Source organism: Danio aesculapii, chromosome 12, assembly GCF_903798145.1.
Source record: "Danio aesculapii chromosome 12, fDanAes4.1, whole genome shotgun sequence".
In the NCBI taxonomy this organism is placed as follows: Eukaryota; Metazoa; Chordata; class Actinopteri; order Cypriniformes; family Danionidae; genus Danio; species Danio aesculapii.
Window position 1 is genome coordinate 24893852 of NC_079446.1, and position 20238 is coordinate 24914089.

General features: G+C 36.1%; 1 protein-coding gene across 1 annotated transcript in view; it reads right to left on the reverse strand.

Annotated features, from left to right (window-relative positions):
* shisa9a (shisa family member 9a) overlaps positions 1–20238 on the reverse strand; it is a 117351-nt gene that overhangs the window by 93396 nt on the left and 3717 nt on the right. The gene's annotated exons all lie outside the window — the stretch shown is intronic.

Below are 20238 nucleotides of genomic sequence, written 5' to 3' on the forward strand. Positions count from 1 at the left end.
AATTATGCATCATTTTTGCCCAGTGATGTGTTGATCTAAGGATTAGAAGCTGTGTGTTTTTGTGCTAGCAAGAGCGTGTCCACCATGACAACTGATACAGTCAGTCATGTAGGGAGAGGAGAAGCCACAAGGAATGATTCAAATCAGTGCATATGTGAATAAGTGACAGGTGGTTTGGGATTGATGCCTTTCAATAGGTGCTAACAGTACCCCTTTCATTAATGCTTGTTGTCATTGTGCTGTCAACCCGTGTGAGTGTTTGATTAAAAATGTTTTTTAACACCGGAATTCAATTCTCTTTGGTGTCACATCAAGGTCTTTCACATGCATGTTGTCTGTCTTGGGTGGTGGCAGCTATCAGTTTGAAAAAGTAGTGAGCATTTTTAGGCAGACGGATATCTTGGAAATGGATATGAAGAAGCAAAACAAAAATTCTCTCTAGTTTTTCTGCTTTGCTGGATCAGTAGATCTATAGCTTTCCTTCCTCGTCATCAATTCTTGAGATGCTCATAAGCTACTAAGTGATGGTAGTTCACTCCAAAATGGAAATGTATTCAATGTTTACTCAAATTTGATATTTTTAGGAATATTGGAATCTGCTAGCCATTGACATTCATAGTAAGGAAAAATGGTAACCAGTTTTCAAAAATTTTTTGAAATACTGTATCTTCTTTTGTGTTCAACTAAAGAAAGTCAAACAGGTTTGGAACAAGTGGAGGCTGAGTAAATGATGACATAAATTTCAATGTAAAGCTATTTGTTATGCAAATATCAGACCCGCTAGTTTTTCGCGATTCTGCCATCGCTGAATCCAATGCAAAATCCACAAAAGTTGGCCATTTTTGCGATCCTGCAAAATTCTTACCTAAACACAAATTAATCACAAAAAAGTAAATAATCTCATAAAACATACAATTCCAAACCATATAATCAAATTATATTTATTTCAATCTAAATTAATTGTGGGCGATGCAGTGGTGCAGTAGGTAGTGCTGTCGGCTCACAGCAAGAAAGTCACTGGTGGAGTTTGCATGTTCTCCCCGCGTTCGCGTAGGTTTCCACCGGGTGCTCCGGTTTCCCCCACAGTCCAAAAGACATGTGGTACAGGTGAATTGGATAGGCTAAATTGTCCGTAGTGTATGAGTGTGAATGAGTATGTATGGATGTGTCCCAGAGATGGGTTGCAGCTGGAAGGGCATCCGCTGCGTAAAAACGTGCTGGATGAGTTGGTGGTTCATTCCGCTGTGGCGACCCCTGATTAATAAAGGGACTAAGCCGAAAACAAAATGAATGAATGAACAATGAATTGTTTTACATGACTAATAGATGTTGTGTAAGCAACGCATGTGATGTATTTGAGTGTTTCTCGAAAAATTACGTTTCACCTGCGCCCTCACAATCATTACATTACATGGAAGGGGGGGCAGAATTGTTTTGCAGCTTGTGCAGTAAGCAGATGAATGCAAGTGATTTACATGTGAAGTAAATGCAAAGATGCGATTAGACATCTTGTGGCACAAATTGGGCATTTTGTGCATTTATTGCCCTTCAGACTGCAAAAGAAAGTGAGACCAAACATCTAACAAACAGGGGTGCATTTCCCAAACAACGACGTAACTCGTGGCTGAACTATCATAGTACGATGCATCATTTGAGAAAAGAACGATGTAGTGACGAGTGTTTCCCAAAACGCGTAGTTTCTCTGTCGCAGATCCATCTCTTGAACCATGTTAGTTATAACGTAAAACGCCCATAATGATGCTCTAAACAGGGTGGAGTAACTACTTCTTTAGAGAAGAACCCCAAAATTTCTGTGTAAATTATAATGTTTTACACAAACATGCATTTAAAAAAAAATCCAATATTAGATTAGGTAAAAACATGCACTCGCTTTCCATATTAACTGAAATATATGTAAATGGCACATATAGGCCGTATGTTTGCTTTACTAATATTATTGAGAAGTTGAACATATTCTATTCTAAAACATAAAATCACTCACAAAAGCTAACACGTATTCTAATATCATTAAATCATATAAATAAATAAATAAATAAATAATGAGGCTATTTATTATAAATATTATAATTATTATATATTATTAATTATTAGAAATGAAAATATTATACTTTATTAATAATATTAATACTAATGATAATGATGATGATTATTATTATTATTAAGTAGGATATTGTTTATTTATTTTGTATTTTTTAGAAAAGTCTACTTTTACAATTTGACACATGTAAACCACTGCAGAGAATTCTAACGGGCGGGCCCATGTCATATACAGTACAGATACTTAATAAAAAACCCACTATATATTAAAAGAATTAACGTATGCTTTTTGTTTTCACAAGCTTTGGAGACGTAACATAAATTCCACTTTTAAATAATAGGTCCCCTATATCTTTCGTTATGAGGCTGTGTTCAAAATGACATCAATGTTTTGAAACTGTTCTGCAAAGGGAGCACAATTTTAAACATGAAGATGGGTAAAACTGAACTGTAAAAATAGTTTGAAAGCAAATTACACCTAAGAGAGATGACTTTAACGCTTTTTTTATTTTTAATAATTCCAACTTTGAATGTTAGAATGTTTTAAATAAACAGGGCATACATGTAGGGGGGATAAGTAGGAATAGAACACAGCCAGGAACTATTGTTCCTAACTACAGCTCCAGAAGTGTAGTTGCGAGTGCTCAAGTTTGCGATGAAGTTTGAGAATGTTCGTTGGAGCGATGAATTTGGAAAATGGCAAATCAACAAACTATGTTTGTAACGACGGAACTTGCGACCTTAGTTGGCTAACGAGCAAGCAGCTTACAATGATGGAGATGAGTTCAAGGATGATGGCTGCTGGATGTGACAGAATTGGAGGACTATAGATTATGGTGTGCGTCAAATCGATAAATTATTTCATTTAACTTTCCCTGCAGTTAACGAGAGAAAGCGTTTCCCTGCCATTGAGATATATATTATTGTGGCCATTGACGAGTTTTACAGCAATCCGTGTTTTACGGTAGGGGAAGCCCTAACACATGTTCTGAGTGAGGTACATGATGTCATTGCTCCAGGGAGTGAAATCTGAGAAAGAGAATGTAAACTCATGGACAAAAGTTATACAACCTTTCTTTTGGCTTAATCCCTATCATTTTAGATCAATTTTAGAACTTGTCTTGACAAGAGACCAAAATAAAGAAGCTTTATTTTTATGATTTGTGTCATTGTCATTGTGTCAGATTGCACACCTAACATAATATTGTATATATATATATATATATATATATATATATATATATATATATATATATATATATATATAATTTTTTATCACAAAATTGTCCGCAAATTTCTGGGAATTACCACCACAAAATCAGTAATTTTTATCGCAAAAAAAAAAATCACAAAAAATAAACAATTGTGAAAAACTAGGATCTCTGAAATATGAAAACAAAAACACACCTTTGAAAACAACGCAACTAATACAGAGGCATCACAAACTAGTATACAATGCTTTGTCTGTGAATGACAGTTTTATATGGATAATGTTGTTATAACACTTTGATGCTGTTTCTTACTGATGAATTATTATCACCAATCAAAACAGAGGCCATTTACATATAGGACCCACCCCCTTACAGAGATAGTTCACTCCAAACTTAAAATACTGTATACTGTAAATGATAACAACATATTGTAAATGGGGGTTACCGACATACCAACAAAAGAAAGAAACTCAATTTGGTGCAATTGACACGTGCGTATACTTACACTTTACTTGAGTTATTTCACAATATTTTCGATTTTTTGCATATATATTTGGGTTTTGTAGATGCAAATAAAAAAAGACATTATAAATCAAATTTAGCATCATGACTGGTATAGAATTACAGCACACTGGGAGCTTTTATTTTCTTAGTTTGCTTTTGCATCTGATAGAGCAGCTGGACCATGAAATAGTGATGCATGACGTCAGATTTAACAAGCAATTAGGAACCCACATATTGAAGAATTTCACAAGAGTGGGAAAGATATTCAAGATTTCACAGCAGAATCAAGATGGTCACACATTTGTTGTGTTTACAGATTGGGAAGCAGCTCCATTTAAAAATGACTTATGCTTCATAGACCTCTACCTTAAAAAAACAACAGATAATGGATCTTATCTACATGGTCCATGATGAATCTGGCTCAAGTTTCATTTAACATCTTCCATTTCTATAATAAAAAGGATTTCGGTCAACTGAAATATCCTTATCCATTTTCTTGTGCTTTATTTATCTTGTGACTTTATTCTTCTTTTATCTGCTTATTAGAACTGGAGCATCGAAGACGGTATTTCCTGGTGACAATGGACACCAGGGTTCCGCGCGCAAAGTAAAATTAGCTTTGGCATCAAGAAGCAGACCTGTGCGAGTCCCGTTTCAGTGACGCACATCAGATGGCCACATGCCCCTCTTCCCCCAATGTGCTGGAAGAAATAGGCTGGCAGCCTGTCCTCTGGGTGTGATATCAGAGCCAGTTCTCCTTGGTGGAGTTCTCTGAGCGTGGGGAGACCATGCTGACCTGAATGCAATCCCGGTGGGGGGGGGGGGGGCTTCTGCCATTGTAGCATGGCAGCAATGGTGGCTATGGTCTCTGAGCCAACAGAAATATGCTGCTTGCCTCGAGAAGCGTGAACCGTGGCCCAGTAAATGGGATGGGATGGTGCCTCAGGTGGGGGGCCGATATGTTGCGACGAGTACACACGTTCTGTTTTTAGACGTAGCCAATGATTGCATCAGACAAAAAGGATGAAATAAAGAGCAAAAAAAATGGTTTTTGCTTTAATTGTAAATGATACTATAATTATTATTATTATTATTATTATTAAATTCGCAATTCATTTTTGGATTTCTCATTGGAAACAGTAAATAATATGGCAAATTACTCAAGAATTCCTCTTCAAATTGTTGTCTTGGTCCATATTTATCAAGCTTCTCAGTTTAGTCTTAGAATTCATGGAATATACTCCTACTTTCAGACTTAAGTTAAAAGCAAGTTATTACATTTCTTAAAGCTAAGAACTACTCTCCTAATTATTTAAGACAGCTCGTGAGGTCTCTCGAGTGGTAGTAGCCATTAGGAGCTTGTGATGGTGCTGTGGAGACAAAGATGTGAGCAGATCTTTCAGGAGAGGAAAAGTTTGATATCGTTTGAATAAGCAGGTATCATCTTCATCAGCAACTTGATGAGGGATGTCATAAAACCACACACAGCACACAGATTTAAAAATGGCAGTTTAATTGTGCTTTTGGTTTTTGTTTCAAATCAGTTGTGTATAATCAAAAGCTATGTTATGGCAGTCCGTATCTTTTTGATTTTGATTTAGGTCAAGTCGTATGAAATCGTACGATCTTATTCATCCAATTTAGCACGATTTACTTATCTCCTAATGATGGTTGGGTTTAGGGGTGGGGTTTGGTGCCACACCTCCTTTTAAACAGGCTGCTTTTATCAGGCTGGTATTATATATCCTTTTTATCAATTGTGTTTTGAATTTCACCATAGTCTCTTTTTCAGAGATCACCACAGTGGAATGAACCGCCAACTATTCCAGCATATGTTTTATGCAGCAGATGACCTTTCAGCCACAACACAGTACATGGAAAAAAACAGACACTCTCATTCACACACTACAGCCAATTTAGCTTATTCAATTCATCTAGAGCACATGTCTTTGGACTTGTGGGGGAAACCAGAGCACCTGGCGGAAACCCACATGAACACGCAAACTCCACACAGAAATGCCAAGTGGACCAGCCACGACTCAAACCAGCAATCTTTTTGCTATGAGGTGACAGTACTAACCACTGAGCCACTGTGCCGCCAATAATACCCTTAAATACAGAAATCTATTAAGTGATTGGTCTATGCCTATGTTGACATCCAAAATCCAAAATATATGACACTAAAGATTTAGTCTCACACTTCACTTAAATTATGATCGATAACTAACTTTATAGCGCCATTTTTAAGCATTTTTTTTCTATCAATTTCATTCTTAGTTGTGTCCTTGGAAGTATTTTTACAGGCCTTTTTAATTTGTCTCAGATCTTTTGTTTTCAAAAGACAAAGGGGATTTAATAAATCAAATGAATAAAATTGTAATACATCTTTAATTTTTCTTTTCTTTAATTAAAATGTCTACCTTTTGGAGCAAATAATAATGATTATCATCTAAGTTTACCACAGTTAAAGATGTAATTTAGCAAAACAACTTACTAAGATTCATTTGATTAACACTTACAAGATTCTATTTAATGACTGAAAGAATTACTGCTATTGTTTAAAAATGAAGAGAATATAAAAGACAAAAAATTACTTTTCGTTGTGTTTTGTTAGCACTTTCAATGGTGCCAAGCATACTGTAGCTCTAACTATGTCAAATGCTTTAGTTTTGATAACAGATTTATGTGTCAAGATTTTTAAAGGGCATAAAATGACATTAGCGCATAACAATATTTAATAATAGCATTTCAAAGAGCTCACATATCACTTGATAAATCAACTCGCCCTGTCACAACAGAGAAGTCATTTTCACATTTCAGTCTTTGGCTTTTATGAAAATGGAGCAGGAGTAAAGTTGAAAGTTAGAGGTCTATTTGATGGCTTAAAATTTAAAGTGCGTCTTTATCAAATCAGATTTCTGCAATGAGAGATCTCAGAAGAAAGACATACTTGAAGAAGGACAATTCGATGTATATGGACTTATTGCAAGCAGTGCCAGTGGGAAGAATAATCATACGGATGAAGAATGTAATATGTAAATCCAAATCCATTCTGCTCTCTACGCTTTTTAGTGTTTTGTATTAAATTATGCACTTGTTAAGTTGTGACGTATGGAATAATGTTTCTGGTTCCAAGTCTCTACTCATCTGAATTTAACATAAACATAAAACTCTTTCTAAATACCAAATTAGGACCACTGTTTTTACATTAAATGAGTATTTTACAAAATCATGACGTGCCCACTGCATTGTAAAATACATTTACTGTACAAAAACTGCAGTTTTAGTTTACAGTTAAATAAGGTAGAAGCTGTCAAAGAAATATAACTGTTTTTATTGTAAACTACCGTATTACATCCATTTATAGTGTTAATCCACCAAATTTGCTTTGGAGTTCTAACATCTACACACTGTACCTTTGTTACACAGACAAAAACACAACTAAAAGAAGGTGTTGATGAGACAAAACAAACAACTTTTCCCACAAGCAGAAAAACATAGTAGTATTGTATATAGACAATGCACACTATGACTAAACACCATCATGGAAACAAATTAAACTAATGTTATTTATCAAAATTAGATGTAACATAAAACTTTAATGTGCATAACAGATGAGAAAAAAGAACCATAGTAATGTCAACAGACCAGTGCAACAGTAATTTTCACATTTTGCGTCACGATGTTTAAATAGCAAATCCATTTGCGGCACTTTATGGACTCATGGGTGTGCTGGTCTAAAATAGAGGTGTGTTAAGGCACATTGTTGGTACGTTGGTATTTTGAGGAACTGGACAGTGCCATTGACCAACTAAAAGCTGGTCTAATACCCAAACACATACACATTGCTTAATACACATAGGATGTACAGAAATACACAAATATCTTTACATATAAAAAACTAAGGAATTAAAATGTAACAAAAATTATTATTTTCAACATAGATATAAAAAACACTGCCTCCATGTCTTCTTCATGCCTCCATGCCTTTTTTTTCAGTTCATTCATGACAATTTGCATTTGTTTTATGTTATTATTATAAGCAGTCTTATTATTATTATTATTATTATTATTATTATTATTATTATTATTATTATTATTATTATTATTATTATTATTATTATTATTATTAGTCTGTCTTCCTTATCCAGGAAAGTAAAGGAGTAAAGTAAAGACAAAGTAAAGAGGCCAAATCTAGGAGGCTTGTTTTTTATTGTCGCGCTGCAGATGGTCTGTTTAACTGTTTTCTCGCTAGTAAAGCATTCAGTTTTACCACTTAGAAAGTCCACCATGTAAATAGCAAATGCGTCATGGCGGGACGCAACTGACTCTTAAAATCAACTCTGATTGGTTTAATGCACATTATGCTCAAAACACACCTATAACCCATTAACAGACTAAGCACAACCCTGTTAGACCATGCGCCATGCGCATTTTTTCATCCTTAAAATAGCAATGGCCCTAATGGTTTTGCGCCATGCGCTTTAGACTTTGTCATGCAGGGAATTCTGGGAAAATTTATTTAAAGTTAATTACTGTATTGATCTTATTCTTCAATGCGGAAGTGCACTCGTTTCTACGATTGTTTTAGAACTTCCGATTCAGCTGCCTATGAGTGAAATCACTTGGAATAATAATCTGCAGAAAACGGTCAAACTACTTGCTCTACAAACAAGTGTTTGCATGACAATACAGACAAAGCAGAATAATATAATAAGAAAATATCAGTTTGCAACATCAAGCAACGTAACAAGCGTTTTTAATGTCTAAAAATTAATGGAAGTGAAAGAGACCGGAAGACTCGAGCCAAAAAGACTCAAACGGTTGCGCCCGCTCGTACGCAAAGAATAAGCTAATTATATATTAAGGAAACTGTACAGGTTACACATTTTTTACAGTAAACACTACAGTACAATTTGTAACCTGTACAGTTTCCTTAAAGGGCACCTAGGTTAGCCCTTTTTTCAGATTTAATATAAGTGTTTTGCGTCTCCAGAATGTGTCTGTAAAGTTTCAGCTCAAAACACCCATCAGATTTTTTATTATACCTTTTATTAAATTCCTATTTATACATTTTTGCACTGGGTGGCGGTTTTGGTGTACTGCTCCTTTAAGGCTAGTCCTCCCCGCCCACCGTTTCTACGTGCCTTTCTGCGTGCCTTAATCTCCTCCCTCGGCTGCGTCAGAAAATAGACAGACTTAAAGGAAGCAGATTTCACGTAGCGTTTGTAAGAAATACTACAGTAAGAACTTTACCAATGAGTATTTGTTGTGTAGTTGCATCGATGAGTCACACAAAGTTCATGCGCGCACATGCACACACAGATACACACGCACACACACACACACACACACACACACACACCCGTTTAGCTTTGCACTCTTTTTGCACGCATAGACAGGATACAGGTTAATCCTCACTGCTGTATGAATATCTGTTATGTTAATGTACAATATAAACCTGATTTAACGTCCACAAACCAGGATTGAAGCGTCTTCCTTTATAATTGTTCTGACACGCGGCTGTGCTGATGAAGTAAAGCTGAAGTAAATCGCTGTACTTCATTACACACGTGGACTGTTTTAAAACATTTTAACATGTAAACCTCACTCTTGATCACATTTGTTGATGATTGATGATCCTAGCAAACTGAACAGACCTTTTATTCCCGGTTGATTTGTGCACGTCTGGTCTTGTTGATATGGTTATACACGTGGCTACCGGGACATGTTATTACGCACAGCTATCAATCATTTCGGTGGGCGGGGGGACCGCACTCCTACATAAAGTTGTAGTCGGTATGAAAACCGCTCCAATTGGTCTACCGTTTTTATGTTGTTAAATTGGAAATAAAGGACTGGGTGTGTTTATTTCACCCCAATATGACGGTCTATACACCATACATGCACATATGTCTGTCCAAACAGCTTGAAAAGTAAATTTTTCACCATAGGTGCCCTTTAATATTTACATGTTTATATAGCATTTTTAAAGTTTTTTATAGTTAAATATATATTTTTTTTAATCACAGCCATTTTTACAATGTCCAATCTCTGGAATTTAGGTGAAATCTGATTAAAATAAGTTAAAACAACAAAACAATTTGACTTATTTGATATAATTCTTACAATGTGCAGCCCAAACACCAATATTTTAACGGTTTATAAATAAGAAATGTGACCATCTGAGATTAGGCATGGATTTAAATATTATAATCAAGATTTTCAATAGAATTACAGCACATTGTAAGCATATACTATTAGCATATATTGTTCACTTTTCATATCAGATTGAGCATCTGGACCGAAAAACCGTGATGCATGAATTCAGTCTTAACAAGCAGATGAGTTTTGTACAGAAAAGGTAAGGTCCATATACAGAACAAACAGATGTATCTTCTGCACCTGCATATTTGTAAGCAGCCCTTCGTTTCGGATGTTTGCGTTGGGGCACAGCTCAGAATAAATACAACATAATAGATTTCTGCTGTTTCTTTTGGGAAACCCCATTAAGGTAATTAGTTTGAGCTGTGGCACTGAAAAAGCTCCACTTCATCTGCAAGGTTCAGTTGCTCGGTGCACTGTGGGAGGAAATGCTTTTGTTCTTCAATTCAGGTCACTGACATGCTGAATTTAACATCCTGTACTGTACAATGATGGAAATCACACTGGGCTTAAGTCTTGATTATTTCATGGCGAAAAAAAAAAAAAAGAATTACCAGCATTCTGTATTCAATAGTTATTTCCTCCTCTTTCTTCTTTAAGCCATGGGTACTCTCGTAATGCCAAGCTGTGATGGTAATGGAGCACAGTACTGTGTCTTCCCGAATCCAGCATCATTGCAGAAAAAGGGTCTAGTAATTCTGCACTTTCAGTGAGGTAACTAGACCTCTTTGATGGGATCATTCAGCACACGGTGGGTGAGCATCTGGATTGTCGGCTTCACAGAGGAGGAGTATGAACAGATAAGAATGGCAGAAAAATTATTTTACTGAAAGTTTAAACGAACAGAGCTGGGTAGGATCTGAGTACATTTTAAAATGCAATATAATCTAATCACTTTTTTGGCATTTAAGCCCAGCATCCTGGGCAAATTTGCCCACTGACCTCTGTCCATCATGGCCTCCTAACCATCCCCATATCATACTTGGCTTCATTACTCTGTCTCCTCTCCACCAATCAGCTGGTGTGTGGTGTGGGGTCTGGTGCAATATGGCTATCGTCGTATCATCAAGTGGATGCTGCACACTGGAGACCCAGCCCCCCCCCCCCCCCCCCCCCCCCCAATTGTGTAAAGCGATTTGAGTGTCTAGAAAAGCGCTATATAAATGTAAGGAATTATTATTATTATTAGTCTAACAGTGAAAGCTGTGTGTAAACCTTCAAAAGGCTTTTATACTAGATGCAGTTGATGCATTTGCATCCGAGTGTCAAATTACTAAAGTTTTTGTCTCCATTGCATTATACAGGATTCCTGCAATCGTGATCACAAATAAGCTAATCTATTCAAAATGTATTGTCATGGTAGTATGAAGCAGAGTAAGGCTGAAAGATGTTAAAGTGAAACGAGAGCACTGAAGCAATTGCTTAAGAGAGACAAGCGTGCACAGCACAAAACAGAAGAGCTTTTATTATGCCACAATCCACCACTTCTGGTTCCTCTTTTTATCATAATAAACACATTTTAGGAGTCTGTTATATTGCTGCTCGGTGCCACAAAATACAACATACAACAAATTAAATTGTGGGTTTTTTTGTGTGTTTTCTATCAAATCAAACCTAAAAATTGAAGCTGTATTGGGTCTCTGGCACTAGTTAAACTGCTTATTTTTCAGGATTTGAACTTTTTTTTTTTAAACATTTGGCATAGTAAGTATAAAAGTCAAAGTCAAAATATATGACAAAATATATAACATATATTATATAATATATAATATAAAAAGTCAAAATAAATAACAATATTCTAATAGTTTTTTAGATATTTTAATGAAAAAAATGTTTTATATTGTGTTGTTAATTGTTAATAAACTCACTAGGAATTGGATAAACTTGAGGGACACCCATAAAAATGCTTGCTTTTTGTCAAACATACATTAAGAGGAATCAAAGAATTAACGACAAAACGTTAACCAATGTCAGTCAAGTCAGTTTGTGTTGATTGATTGTATTTTTAAAGGTACTAATGAAAAGTAAACAACAAATATTCGACGATGCTTATAATGAATAATTTGGTTAATCTGTTCTAATTACATTTATCTCATTGAAACAAGCTGAAGTAATCTAAAAGTAATCCAAAGGTAGTCAAGTTACACCATATAATGAGTAATCTATTACTATTATAATACTGGATACAAATTCATTTACAGGCTAAAATTATTAAGTAATCTATCTGCACTGCAAATGAGAATAAGTAAACCTACAACAAGATATAACGTTTCCATCTTGTATGCCCTTAAATCTTAAAAATAAACAAATACTGTAAGGAAAACTGCAATCTAAAGCTGATGTTGTTTCCTCTCAGTCAGGTGTTCCTAAAAGAAACATGTTTTTCTTAATGCAAAGAACATTTTAATAATGTAAAGAACCTTTTTCCACTATAAAGAACACTTAAGGCAGTGGAAAGATTGCATGTAAGCTATAATTTCTTCATATTCAAAACCTGAGAGGCAAGAGCGCAGGTGCAAAGAAGGTGGATAAATAAAAAATAAAAAACCTTCACTAAACAGTTGATAGAAAACACATGACTTGCGTTCTGAAATATTATCACAGAAATTGATTTTTAGGTTGGTAAATGTCCATCCCACAGACACATAAGGATGTATCAGTAATATAGTGGTCTAGCGATGACCCTGAATCTGACTAAGCTTTACACAGGCTAATAATTGCCACATTTATCATACACACGTCTTTTGTCATCATCTCATGTTGAAAGAAACCTCATAGTCACGCTAAAAGCAAGATTAGATAAACTTCTGCTGGCCTTCATTCAACATCAAAAGATGGAAACTTTTATCAGTATAAGGCTTTATTCTTATCTGCATTCAGATTCATAATTAAAATAATCACATCTTTAATGTATCTTTAAGCTTTAAACAAATCTTTCTGTTTTAATTACAATCTTATGTTCTGCCACTCAATTCTGAAAACCTAGGTTGAGGAGATCCTCTGTATGGTGGCTATAAGTGCTGCTGTGTCTGTTCTTTTGAATTCAGGTCAAATCATTAGCTCATACAGAATAACCCGGAGGAGCATATATTAAATCGCTGAGGTCAGAGGTTAAAAGCAGTCCGCATAATTACACTCAGGTTTATGGATTTAAAGGCAGTACAGCGAGAATTATGATCATGATCTTTGAAGACGAGGTGAGCCAAACTCTTTGAATGTTCTTTCTCTGATAGTTCTTCTGACAGTCCTCATATATTAGTGATTTCAGTGTAAAATGTGCAAATCAACTTGTTCCTGCTTAATGGGACTTTCTTTCTATATATGTACAAAAAACAAAAAAAAAAAAAGAGAAACTAGTTTTATATTAGTACTCAATTCAAGCTTGTAGAATGAATTAATATTTTCATTGTTTGTTGTGTTTACAAATGACTGTTCTAAATAATAAAAAATGAAATTATGTAAAACCAGCTTAGCTTTTTTAATTTGATGACTCTAATGTATCATTCATTGTGGTGTTTTGCATTTATTGTTACTTTTTTCCATTTGTGTTTATGTTTTATCCTGGATTGTGTTGTTGGGTGTAGTTACTTGCTGTTTTATGACATCTGGGTAACATTTTCTGCTCAAAACAACAGATTTATAAGAATGATTTTTTTTTTAAAGCTAGTTGTTACTGTTACAGTAGTTACAGTAGTTGCCTCATTACCTCTGCTGTGTTGTAAAAAAGTATCACACACACACACGCACGCACGCACACACACACACACACACACACACATCATTAATGCAAATTTCTAATCAGCCAATCACATGGCAGCAACTCAATGCTTTTAGGCATGTAGACATGGTCAAGACGATCTACTGCTGTTCAAACTGAGCATCAGAATGGGGAAGAAAGGTGATTTAAGTGACTTTGAACGTGGCATGGTTGTTGGTTCCAGACAGGCTGGTTTAAATATTTTAGGAACTATAATATTTTAGAAATTTTCAGATACAACCATCTCTAGGGCTTACAGAGAATGGTCTGAAAAAGAGAAAATATCCACTGAGCGGCAGTTCTGTGGGTGCAAATCCCTTGCTGATGCCAGAGGTCAGAGGAGAATGGTCAGATTTGTTCCAGCTGATAGAACGGCAACAGTAACTTAAATAACCACTCATTACAACCGAGGTATGCAGAAGAGCATCTCTGAATGCACAACATGTCCAACCTTGTGGCAGAAGGGCTATAGCAGCAGAAGACCACACCAGGTGTCACTCCTGTCTACAGTACAAGAGTAGACAAGAGGCTACAATAAGCACAGGCTCACCAAAATTGGACAATAAAAGATTGGAAAAACGTTGCCTGGTCTGATGAGTCTTGATTTCTGCTGCGACATTTGGATGGTAGGGTCAGAATTTCGCATCAACAACATGAAAGTATGGATCCATCCTGCCTTGTATCAACGGTTCAGGCTGGTGGTGGTGGTGTAATGGTGTGGGAGATATTTTCTTGGCACAATTTGGGTCCGTTAGTACCAATAGGGCATCGTTTCAATGCCACAGTATTGTTGTTGATTATTGCTGCTGACCATGTCCATCTCTTTATGACCACAATGTACATATCTTCTGATGGCTATATCCAGCAGGATAACACTCCATGTCAAAAGGTCACTGGTTCGAGCCTTGGCTAGGTCAGTTGGCATTTCTGTGTGCAGTTTGCATGTTCTCCCTGCATTCGCGTGGGTTTCATGCGGGTGTTCCAGTTTCCCCCACAAGTCCAAAGACATGTGGTACAGTTGGGTATGCTGAATTGCCCGTAGTGTATTTCAAGAGTTCACACTTAGCTGATGATTGATTACAAAGCTTGTTTGGCATGCTGTCCTGGGAGAGAACCCTGAGCTTCCCGTTTGCAAGGCGAGAGGGGAGTTTGAGCTCAGGTAGATCTCGAGAACTCCCCTGCTGTAATGAACAGATAGTGATTGCACTTTAAGAAATAGCTATTTACTAGGAGCATGTCTATGGTGCCGATTTGGATTAGTCAATTAACTTAAGTTGCATGTTTTTGACGGTGGGAGGAAACCGGGGGAAACCTACGTGAGCATGGGGAGAATGTATAAACTCCACACAGAAACATCGGCTGGCTTGGTAAAGACTAGAACCAGTGACGTTCTTGCTGTGAGGCAACAGTGCTAACCACTGGGCCATCATGCCACTCATCTAGGAAAGGAGGAGGAGTAGGGGTGGAAGGGGGGATTCTTCAAAACGAAGATGGCTGTTATATGGAACTTAGGGTATTTATAGTGGCTTAGCAATCGTCTGATTGGTGAATCATAAATTGAATAATGTGGGGCCGGCTGCAAGCAATCATAAGCACGTGAAAACGTGCTGGATAAGTTGGCGGTTCATTCTGCTGTGGCGACCCCAGATTAATAAAAGAAAATGAATAAATGAAGTATTTGAAAGCAAACTTCAAATGGTTTCAAAGATAAAAATGACTCAATGTTGTTAACTTAGTTAAGCAAATTTTACTTACTGTAATAGCATACATGAAATTTACTTTAAACTTGAAATTTAAAACTGAAATTTACCAGCGAAAAAACTTGGCATAGAAAAAAATACATCACATTTTACTTAAGTATATGTTGTTAATTAATAGTAGTCGGTAACCAAAGGATAGATCACCCAAAAATGTAAAATTATTCACTATTTACTCATCCTCAAGTGGTTCCAAACCTTAACGGGTTTCTTTATTCTGTCGAACACTAAGGAAGATATTTTGAAGAAAGCTGAAAACCTGTAACCATTGATTGACATTAATTGTAGAAATAAGTAATTAAATACTATGGAGGTCATGGGTTTCCAGCATTCTTTTTAAGTTAAACAGAGATGTTTTGAACAGTGAAGAGTGTGTATGATGACAGAATTTTCGGTTTTGTGTGAACTATCTCTTTAATATTATAACTGCACTGTAACAAGGACACCCTAAAATAAAGTGTATCCATTTGTTTTTTTTCTAAATCATTTCTTATTTAAGACCTTTTGAGAATACAGAGAATACAGGTGCAGAACAGGTGGATAAATTAAATAAATAAATCAAATAAATCATATAAAAAAATTTTTCACATCATAAAAATAGTTAGCCTATATTATGCAAAACGCCAAAACTAAAAACAAAACACTACACTCGAAATGATAAAGGTTACAGAAAAGCCATTCTGCATGGATGCCATGGAAGAACTTTTTTTGAACCATCTTATCAAAATCATTCAGAACCACATTTTTCCTAATGCAAAAACCAATAATCTAGAAAACCATGATCAACTATACAGAACCATCAGTGCAATGCAAAGCTTCTATGAAAGTTGAGGGTTATTCATATTTAAAACCATTTCAGAGGCTACAGTGCAGGTGCAAAGCAGGTAGATACATACAAAAATAAAGCAAAAATGCTTCAGACTCATATGAAAAGGCTCTTTCAAAGCCTAAAAATGGTTCTATTTAGTAAAAACTCCAAAAAGACCTTTCAGCTTCTATATAGCAAAGCTCGATTCTTTATGCAACCATAAAAAGAGTTCAATTTGGTAAGAACTGTGCTACTGTTAAAAGCTCGAAACCCACAATTCTATTGCGCTTAGAAAAAAGTTCTAAGAAACGTCTATATATTATTGCTCAGCCTTTGTTCTTTATGAAGAAAATTGCATTAAAATCATCTCAGCTTCAAAAACTAGCGACGTCTACAATACGCATGGCAGTAAAGGAAGAGTGGCATTATCTTCGCAATTAGATGAAAGAGAAATTTCTCCATCTACTCGCGCACATCCTCAGTGGCGACCAAAATGAATCCCTCTTAGGAGGGCTTTGATATTCTCACTGGATTTCAACACTGATATATTTAGGGAGTTGACGTAATCAGAATCGCAACAAATGAGAATTTAAACATATATGACAGACATTCATTTCATGTGGTTTGATCCTGGTGTTGAACAATAGCAAACACACAACTGCAGCAACAGCCCACGGCAGTGACCAGAAATAGGCTTCTTTCACAACAGCATTGTGCTTTCAGCATCTGCTTTCTCTTATATACATATATGTGTAGTGACAAATAAGCAGTAAAAATTTGTGTCTGTATATTTGTGTAGTTTGAAGTCTGATGTTTGAGAAAATAAAAGGAGTCTCTAACTTTATTTATTCTTTCAGTTATTTACATATGACTGAACTGTACACTGTAAAACATATCTGTAAATTAGCAGTTTTCCATATTTTCTCATTCATGTTTTTCTTTTTTTTCATGTTTTCTATGGCTCAGTGTCTTATTTAACAGGGATCGCCACAGCGGAATGAACCGCCAACTTATCCAGCATATGTTTTACGCAGTGGATGCCCTTTCTGCTGTAACCCAGTACTGGGAAACACCCATACATTCATCTTAACCCAATCATTCACACACACACATACTATGGCCAATTTAGTTCATCCAATTCACCTGTACCGCACCTGGAGGAAACCCACGCGAACACAGGGAGAACATGCAAACTCCACACAAAAATGCCAACTGGTCCAACCGGGACTCGAACCAGCAACCTACTTTCTGTGAGGTGATAGTGCTAACCACTGAGCCACCGTGACACCCATTCATGTTTTTATTTTTTTATCTTTCCACATTTATTCATGCTTTTTAACTGCATGGAACTTTTAACTTATGGAACCTTGGACTTTCTTCCAACAGCTTTTATCCTTGAGAAGTTTGAAAAAGTGACTTTTATTAACATTTTTAATAGTTTAAAGTGATATATTGTCTGACGTTTCTGTGTGGAGTTTGCATGTTCTCCCATGTTTGCGTGGGTTTCCTCCGGGTGCTCTGGTTTCCCCCACAAGTGCAAAAATGTGGCACAGGTGAATTGGGTAGGCTAAATTGTCCGTAGTGTATGTGTGTGAATGAAAATGTATGGGTGTTTCCCAGCGATGATTTGCAGCTGAAAGCGCATCCGCTGCATAAAACATATGCTGGATAAGTTGGTGGTTCTTTCCACTGTGGCGACCCCAGATTAATATAGGGACTAAGTCGAAAAGAAAATTAGTGAATGAATGAATATTGTCTGGGTTGGTGTTGTATATTATGCTACAAAAACCTTGTAATTAACTGCCAGTACATTTTCTGTTATTTTACAGACTTATTTCTCTCTCTATATCATTTCTTATACATTTTATTATTTCTAAAATGTCAATAATAGTCACTTTGTTAAACTGTACTTTTGAATTTTCAACATAAAAAAATGACAGCACGGAGATCAAGGTCCCATAATTGCAATTCACAGTAGCAAAAAACACTTGTGAATCACAAAATACAAAAACTGTTCATTGAAAGGTATTTTCTACAGTGTACCGTAAAAATTTCCTATGATGTAACATAGCTAAAATAAAGAAAAACAACTCTTAATGATATACTACTAATGTAAGAGTGATTTATTTTCATTGTTGGACACTTATCTTAACTTACTCAATTTGCTTCAGCTTAGTCAAAGTCCCTTTAAGGCAAGTCATTTCACTCGGCAGCCATCTTTCAAACGCCTTTCGGGTATTCTGTCAGATTTGGGAAACTGTTTGCCAAGCTCATGATTACATTACATATTTGGAATTCGCCAATAAAATTAAACAACAACTGTCTCATAAGTTTCGTTTCTAAATGTTCTAATCAAACAAAATCAAAAAATGTTCAGGTTGCGCAGGCTAATGCGCATGCACACTTGAAAAGAACGAGATCACAACACCAACCTCATCTACGGCAGTTCTACCCATTATCATCCTCTGGATAATGTTTGATCGTGCTGCTCTTCTGAAGTAATTCACAACTTGGACTTGATGGCGATTGGCGAATATCCTCCAGAAATGACAGTGACTCTTTGTTTACAAGTTTATGGGAGTTTGACTAGTTTCTGTCATGTACGTTTGACAGGACAGACTGTACCTTGCGTATGTTTCATACAGATTACAAAACAAAACAACTTTTGTTTTCAAGAATATTTGGTTCATTTAAAAGCAGGGCCTTCAAGCTTTATTTGGATATATTTCTCATGTCTGTGAAGTAAATATTTACTGAGATTCCAGTGTGTTTGATCACCGCAAAACTGTCGTACAAGCCCAAGTCGTCTGAGCTTCTCCCCTAGAAAATCGTCAGTCTATAGAGATTGATGATTGGCTCCTGTACTAGTAGGCGGGGCTTTATTTGCCATACTGACACTTTTTCCTATTCAAAACTATATGAGTGACATGTCTTGTGTATTCTATAGTCTTTGGCTTAGTCCCTGATTTATGAGGGGTTGCCACAGCAGAATGAACCATCAATTACTGGCATTGGTTTTATGCAGCAGATGTCCTTACAGCCACGCAATTATCTTTATATAGTGCTATTTTAGTTTATAGATATAAAATTGTATTTTGTTGTTAGACATTTTCAATAAATAGTGGTGTCACACCAAAGGATAACAAATGAAAAATTCAACAAAAAAAAAAAGTTGTTTAATAAAATAGTGACTTGTAAAATTAGGCCTGATCTATTTATTTAAGGGGTGGTCCAGAGTGTATTTTTAAGACTTGGTTGTGTTTATAAGATGCAAAGCAATGTGTGCTCATGCTTCACTTGTAGAAAATCACATTATTTTCCCATATATCTCACTTTTATCACAGCCACTCAGCAAACATGAAAACTACTGTCATGTTTCCTATTTCCTCTGAAATGCCCGCCCTCAAGAGACTCTGATCGGTCCGCTAACATAATGTGCTTTGATGCGCAGATTGGCTCCAAGTCACTCCCCTATAAGCATGCACTTTTGCGCTGTGTAAACAGTCCAGTGAGAGCAGCTGTTAGCAGCGTTAGCTGCCTAAATCAGCCAGAAATTAAGAACACACAGCTCACACCCGCTACCTAAAATAAAATCTGACAAGTGTCATTCACATATATTCGGAATAAGCATGTGTAAGTAATATGAAACGCTCACATATCTTTGGCCAGTTGGTTATTTGAGATGTAGAACACACAGAAAGCAGCCGCATAGAGAGACACACATAAAGAGACACTGCACACGCTGCTGAAGATTGTGGCTGTTTATAGGGGTTTGACTGATAAATATGAATTTGTAACTAAATTGTTAACGATGCCAAACTGATTTTCCCATTGTTTACATCATTGTTTACATCCTTGCTACAACATATCGTTAACGCCAGACACTATGCATGTAGTTGATAAATTTTCACTAATTTCATTCATTTTCTTTTCGGCTTAGTCCCTTTATTATTCTGGGGTCGCCACAGCGGAATGAAC